Genomic DNA, 7,753 nt, shown 5'->3' on the forward strand with positions numbered 1-7,753 from the left:
TGCGTGCCGGACCGAGACTCGAACTCGGGACATTTGCCTCTCGGGGGCAAGTGCTCTACCAACTGAGCCACCCAGGCACAACTCACGCCCCATGCTCACAGCTTTACTTCTGCCAGTACCTCGTCTCCTACCTTCCAAAGTTAACACAAGCTCTCCTGCGAACCTTGCAGAACTAGCACTCCTGAAAGAAAGGATATTGCGGAGACATGGCACAGCTACAGCCTGGGGAATGTTTCCAGAATGAGATTTTCACTCTGCAGCGGAGTGTGCGCTGATATGAAACTTCGTGGCAGATTAAAACTGCGTGCCGGACCGAGCCTCGAATTCGGGACCTTTGCCTCTCGCGGGCAAGTGCTCTACCAACCGAGCCACCCAAACACAACTCACGCCCCATGCTCACAGCTTTATTTCTGCCAGTACCTCGTCTCCTACCTTCCAAAGTTAACAGAAGCACTCCTGCGAACCTTGCAGTACTAGCACTCCTGAAACAAAGGATATTGCGGAGACATGGCATAGCTACAGCCTGGGGAATGTTTCCAGAATGAGATTTTCAATCTGCAGTGGAGTGTCCGCTGATATGAAACTTCCTGGCAGATTAAATCTGCGTGCCGGACCGAGACTCGAACTCGGGACATTTGCCTCTCGCGGGCAAGTGCTCTACAAACCGAGCCACCCAAGCACAACTCACGCACCATCCTCACAGCTTTACTTCTGCCAGTACCTCGTCTCCTACCTTCCAAAGTTAACACAAGCTCTCCTGCGAACCTTGCAGAACTAGCACTCCTGAAAGAAAGGATATTGCTGAGACATGGCATAGCTACAGCCTGGGGAATGTTTACAGAATGAGATTTTCACTCTGCAGCGGAGTGTGCGCTGATATGAAACTTCCTGACAGATTAAAACTGCGTGCTGGACCGAGACGCGAACTCGGGACATGTGCCTCTCGCGGGCAAGTGCTCTACCAACCGAGCCACCCAAGCAGCACTCACGCTCCATCCTCACAGCTTTACTTCTGCCAGTACCTCGCCTCCTACCTTCCTAAGTTAACAGCAGCTCTCCTGCGACACTTGCAGAAATAGCACTCCTGAAAGAAAGGATATTGCGGAGACATGGCATAGCTACAGCCTGGGGAATGTTTCCAGAATGAGATTTTCACTCTGCAGCGGAGTGTGCGCTGATATGAAACTTCCTGGCAGATTAAAACTGCGTGCCGGACCGAGACTCGAACTCGGGACATTTGCCTCTCGCGGGCAAGTGCTCTACCAACCGAGCCACCCAAGCACAACTCACGCTCCATCCTCACAGCTTTACTCCTGCCAGTACCTCGTCTCCTACCTTCCAAAGTTAACAGAAATTCTCCTGCGAACCATGCAGAACTAGCACTCCTGAAAGAAAGGATATTGCGGAGACATGGCATAGCTACAGCCTGGGGAATGTTTCCAGAATGAGATTTTCACGCTGCAGCGGAGTGTGCGCTGATATGAAACTTCCTGGCAGATTAAAACTGCGTGCCGGACCGAGACTCGAACTCGGGACATTTGCCTCTCGCGGGCAAGTGCTCTAACAACCGAGGCACTCAAGCACAACTCACGCTCCATCCTCACAGCTTTACTTCTGCCAGTACCTCGTCTCCTACCTTCCAAAGTTAAAAGAAGCTCTCCTGCGAACCTTGCAGAAATAGCACTCCTGAAAGAAATGATATTGCGGAGACATGGCATAGCCACAGCCTGGGGAATGTTTCCAGAATGAGATTTTCACTCTGCAGTGGACTGTGCGCTGATATGAAACTTCCTGGCAGATTAAATCTGCGTGCCGGACCGAGACTCGAACTCGGGACCTTTGCCTCTCGCGGGCAAGTGCTCTACCAACTGAGCCACCCAAGCACGACTCACGCTCCATCCTCACAGCTTTACTTCTGCCAGTACCTTGTCTCCTACCTTCCAAGTTAACAGAAGCTCTCCTGCGAACCTTGCAGAACTAGCACTCCTGAAAGAAATGATATTGCGGAGACATGGCATAGCTACAGCCTGGGGAATGTTTCCAGAATGAGATTTTCACTCTGCAGCGGAGAGTGCGCTGACATGAAACTTCCTGGCAGATTAAAACTGCGTGCCGGACCGAGACTCGAACTCGGGACATTTGCCTCTCGCGGGCAACTGCTCTACCAACCGAGCCACCCAAGCACAACTCACGCTCCATCCTCACAGCTTTACTTCTGCCAGTACCTCGTCTCCTACCTTCCAAAGTTAACAGAAGCTCTCTTGCGAACCTTTTAGAACTAGCACTCCTGAAAGGAAGGATATTGCGGAGACATGGCATAGCTACAGCCTGGGGAATGTTTCCAGAATGAGATTTTCACTCTGCAGCGGAGTGTGCGCTGATATGAAACTTCCTGGCAGATTAAAACTGCGTGCCGGACCGAGACTCGAACTCGGGGTCATTTGCCTCTCGCGGGCAAGTGCTCTACCAACCGAGCCACCCAAGCACAACTCACGCTCCGTCCTAACAGCTTTACTTCTGCCAGTACCTAGTCTCCTACCTTCCAAGTTAACAGAAGCTCTCGTGCGAACCTTGCAGAACTAGCACTCCTGAAAGAAATGATATTGCGGAGACAAGGCATAGCTACAGCCTGGGGAATGTTTCCAGAATGAGATTTTCACTCTGCAGCGGAGTGTGCGCTGATATGAAAATTCCTGGCAGATTAAAACTGCGTGCCGGACTGAGACTCGAACTCGGGACATTTGCCTCTCGCGGGCAACTGCTCTACCAACCGAGCCACCCAAGCACAACTCACGCTCCATCCTCACAGCTTTACTTCTGCCAGTACCTCGTCTCCTACCTTCCAAAGATAACAGAAGCTCTCCTGCGAACCTTGCAGAACTAGCACTCCTGAAAAAAAGGATATTGCGGAGACATGGCATAGTTACAGCCTGGGGAATGTTTCCAGAAAGAGATTTTCACTCTGCAGCGGAGTGTGCGCTGATATGAAACTTCCTGGCAGATTAAAACTGCGTGCCGGACGGAGACCCGAACTCGGGACATTTGCCTCTCGCGGGCAAGTGCTCTACCAACCGAGCCACCCAAGCACAATTCACGCTCCATCCTCACAGCTTACTCCTGCCAGTACCACGTCTCCTACCTTCCAAAGTTAACAGAAGCTCTCCTGCGAACCTTGCAGAACTAGCACTCCTGAAAGAAAGGATATTGCGGAGACATGGCATAGCTACAGCCTAGGGAATGTTTCCAGAATTAGATTTTCACGCTGCAGCGGAGTGTGCGCTGATATGAAACTTCCTGGCAGATTAAAACTGCGTGCCGGACCGAGACTCGAACTCGGGACATTTTCCTCTCGCGGGCAAATGCTCTACCAACCGAGAAACCCAAGCACAACTCACGCTCCATCCTCACAGCTTTACTTCTGCCAGTACCTCGTCTCGTACCTTCCAAAGTTAACAGAAGGTCTCCTGCGAACCTTGCAGAACTAGCACTCCTGAAAGAAATGATATTGCGGAGACATGGCATAACCACAGCCTGGGGAATGTTTCCAGAATGAGATTTCCACTCTGCAGTGGACTGTGCGCTGATATGAAACTTCCTGGCAGATTAAATCTGCGTGCCGGACCGAGACTCGAACTCGGTACCTTTGCCTCTCGCGGGCAAGTGCTCTACCAACTGAGCGACCCAAGCACGACTCACGCTCCATCCTCACAGCTTTACTTCTGCCAGTACCTCGTCTCCTACCTTCCAAGTTAACAGAAGCTCTCCTGCGAACCTCGCAGAACTAGCACTCCTGAAAGAAATGATATTGCGGAGACATGGCATAGCTACAGCCTGGGGAATGTTTCCAGAATGAGATTTTCACTCTGCAGCGGAGTGTGCGCTGATACGAAACTTTTTGGCAGATTAAAACTGCGTGCTGGACCAAGACTCGAACTCGGGACATTTGCCTCTCGCGGGCAACTGCTCTACCAACCGAGCCACCCAAGCACAACTCACGCTCCATCCTCACAGCTTTACTTCTGCCAGTACCTCGTCTCCTACCTTCCAAAGATAACAGAAGCTCTCCTGCGAACCTTGCAGAACTAGCACTCCTGAAAAAAAGGATATTGCGGAGACATGGCATAGTTACAGCCTGGGGTATGTTTCCAGATTGAGATTTTCACTCTGCAGCGGAGTGTGCGCTGATATGAAACTTCCTGGCAGAATAAAATTGCGTGCCGGACCGAGACTCGAACTCGGGACATTTGCCTCTCGCGGGCAAGTGCTCTACCAACCGAGCCACCCAAGCACAACTCACGCTTCGTCCTCACAGCTTTACTTTTGCCAGTACCTCGTCTCCTACCTTCCAAAGTTAACAGAAGCTCTCCTGCGAACCTTGCAGAACTAGCACTCCTGAAAGAAAGGATATTGCGGAGACATGGCATAGCTACAGCCTGGGGAATGTTTCCAGAATGAGATTTTCACTCTGCAGCGGAGTGTGCGCTGAAATGAAACTTCCTGGCAGATTAAAACTGCGTGCCGGACCGAGACTCGAACTCGGGAACTTTGCCTCTCGGGGGCAAGTGCTCTACCAACCGAGCCACCCAAGCACAACTCACGCTCCATCCTCACAGCTTTACTTCTGCCAGTACCTCGTCTCCTACCTTCCAAAGTTAACAGTAGCTCTCCTGCGAACCTTGGAGAACTAGCACACCTGAAAGAAAGGATATTGGGGGGACATGGCATAGCTACGGCCTGGGGAATGTTTCCAGAATGAGATTTTCACTCTGCAGTGGAATGTGCGCTGATATGAAACTTCCTGGCAGACTAAAACTGCGTGCCGGACCGAGACTCGAACTCGGGACATTTGCCTCTCGCGGGCAAGTGCTCTACCAACCGAGCCACCCAAGCACAACTCACGCTCCATCCTCACAGCTTTACTTCTGCCAGTACCTCGTCTCCTACCTTCCAAAGTTAACAGTAGCTCTCCTGCGAACCTTGCAGAACTAGCACACCTGAAAGAAAGGATATTGGGGGGACATGGCATAGCTACGGCCTGGGGAATGTTTCCAGAATGAGATTTTCACTCTGCAGTGGAATGTGCGCTGATATGAAACTTCCTGGCAGACTAAAACTGCGTGCCGGACCGAGACTCGAACTCGGGACATTTGCCTCTCGCGGGCAAGTGCTCTACCAACCGAGCCACCCAAGCACAACTCACGCTCCATCCTCACAGCTTTACTTCTGCCAGTACCTCGTCTCCTACCTTCCAAAGTTAACAGTAGCTCTCCTGCGAACCTTGCAGAACTAGCACACCTGAAAGAAAGGATATTGGGGGGACATGGCATAGCTACGGCCTGGGGAATGTTTCCAGAATGAGATTTTCACTCTGCAGCGGAGTGTGCGCTGATATGAAACTTCCTGGCAGACTAAAACTGCGTGCCGGACCGAGACTCGAACTCGGGACATTTGCCTCTCGCGGGCAAGTGCTCTACCAACCGAGCCACCCAAGCACAACTCACGCTCCATCCTCACAGCTTTACTTCTGCCAGTACCTCGTCTCCTACCTTCCAAAGTTAACAGTAGCTCTCCTGCGAACCTTGCAGAACTAATACTCCTGAAAGAAATGATATTGCGGAGACATGGCATAGCCACAGCCTGGGGAATGTTTCCAGAATGATATTTTCACTCTGCAGTGGTGTGTGCCCTGATATGAAACTTTCTGGCAGATTAAACCTGCATGCCGGACCGAGACTCGAACTCGGGACATTTGCCTCTCGCGGGCAAGTGCTCTACCAACTGAGCCACCCAAGCACGACTCACGCCCCATCCTCACAGCTTTACTTCTGCCAGTACCTCGTCTCCCACCTTAAAAAGATAACAGAAGCTCTCCTGCGAACCTTGCAGATCTAGCACTCCTGAAAGGAGGATATTGCGAAGACATGGCATAGCCACAGCCTGGGGAATATTTCCAGAATGAGATTTTCACTCTGCAGGAGAGTGTGCGCTGATATGAAACTTCGTGGCAGATTAAAACTGTGTGCCGGACCCAGACTCGAACTCGGGACCTTTGCCTCTCGCGTGTAAGTGCTCTACCAACTGAGCCACCCAAGCACGACACACGCCCCATCCTCACAGCTTTACTTCTACCATTACCTCGTCTCCTACCTTCCAAAGATTACAGAAGTTCTCCTGCGAACCTTGCAGATCTAGCACTCCTGAAAGAAATGATATTGCGGAGACACGGCATAGGCACAGCCTGGGGAATGTTTCCGGAATGAGATTTTCACTCTGCAGTGGAGTGTGCGCTGATATGAAACTTCCTGGCAGATTAAATCTGCATGCCGGACCGAGACTCGAACTCGGGACATTTGCCTCTCGCGGGCAAGTGCTCTACCAACTGAGCCACCAAAGCACGACCCACGCCCCATCTTCACAGCTTTACTTCTGCCAGTACCTCGTCAACTACCTTCCAAAGACAACAGAAGCCCTCCTGCGAACCTTGCAGATCTAGCACTCCTGAAAGAAAGGTTATTGCGGAGACATGGCATAGCCACAGCCTGGGGAATGTTTCCAGAATGAGATTTTCACTCTGCATGAGAGTGTGCGCTGATACGAAACTTCCTGGCAGATTAAAACTACGTGCCGGACTGAAAGTCGAACTCGGGACATTTGCCTCTTGCGGGCAAGTGCTCTACCAACTGAGCCACCCAAGCACAACTCACGCTCCATCCTCACAGCTTTACTTCTGCCAGTACCTCGTCTCCTACCTTCCAAAGATAACAGAAGCTCTCCTGCGAATCTTGCAGAACTAGCACTCCTGAAAGAAAGGATATTGCGGAGACATGGCATAGCTACAGCCTGGGGAATGTTTCCAGAATGAGATTTTCACTCTGCAGCGGAGTGTGCGCTGATATGAAACTTCCTGGCAGTTTAAAACTGCGTGCCGGACAAAGACTCGAACTCGGTACATTTGCCTCTCGTGGGCAAGTGCTCTACCAACTGAGCCACCCAAGCACGACTCACGCTCCATCCTCACAGCTTTACTTCTGCCAGTACCTCGTCTCCTACCTTCCAAAGTTAACAGAAGCTCTCCTGCGAAACTTGCAGAACTAGCACTCCTGAAAGAAAGGATATTGCGGAGACATGGCATGGCTACAGCCTGGGGAATGTTTCCAGAATGAGATTTTCACTCTGCAGCGGAGTGTGCGCCGATATGAAACTTGCTGGCAGATTAAAACTGCGTGCCGGAACGAGACTCGAACTCGGGACATTTGCCTCTAGCGGGCAAGTGCTCTACCAACCAAGCCACCCAAGCACAACTCACGGTACATCCTCACAGCTTTACTTCTGCCAGTACCTCGTCTCCTACCTTCCAAAGTTAACAGAAGCTCTCCTGCGAACCTTGCAGAACTAGCACTCCTGAAAGAAAGGATATTGCGGAGACATGGCATAGCTACAGCCTAGGGAATGTTTCCAGAATGAGATTTTCACTCTGCAGCGGAGTGTCCGCTGATATGAAACTTCCTGGCAGATTAAAACTGCGTGCCGGACAAAGACTCGAACTCGGGACATTTGCCTCTTGCGGGCAAGTGTTCTACCAACCGAGCCACCCAAGCACAACTCACGCTCCATCCTCACAGCTTTACTTCTGCCAGTACCTCGTCTCCTACCTTCCAAAGTTAACAGAAGCTCTCCTGCGAATCTTGCAGAACTGGCACTCCTGAAAGAAAGGATATTGCGGAGACATGGCATAGCTACAGCCTGGGGAATG

The 7,753-nt window shown here is 51.3% G+C and overlaps 1 non-coding gene across 1 annotated transcript; it reads right to left on the reverse strand.

Annotated features, from left to right (window-relative positions):
• On the reverse strand, window positions 1–77 carry Trnas-cga. The gene has a single exon. It is a non-coding gene; the product is annotated as a tRNA-Ser (tRNA).
• Window positions 78–7,753: the final 7,676 nt, after the last annotated feature.

This window comes from Schistocerca piceifrons, chromosome 11 (genome assembly GCF_021461385.2).
Source record: "Schistocerca piceifrons isolate TAMUIC-IGC-003096 chromosome 11, iqSchPice1.1, whole genome shotgun sequence".
Taxonomy (NCBI): Eukaryota; Metazoa; Arthropoda; class Insecta; order Orthoptera; family Acrididae; genus Schistocerca; species Schistocerca piceifrons.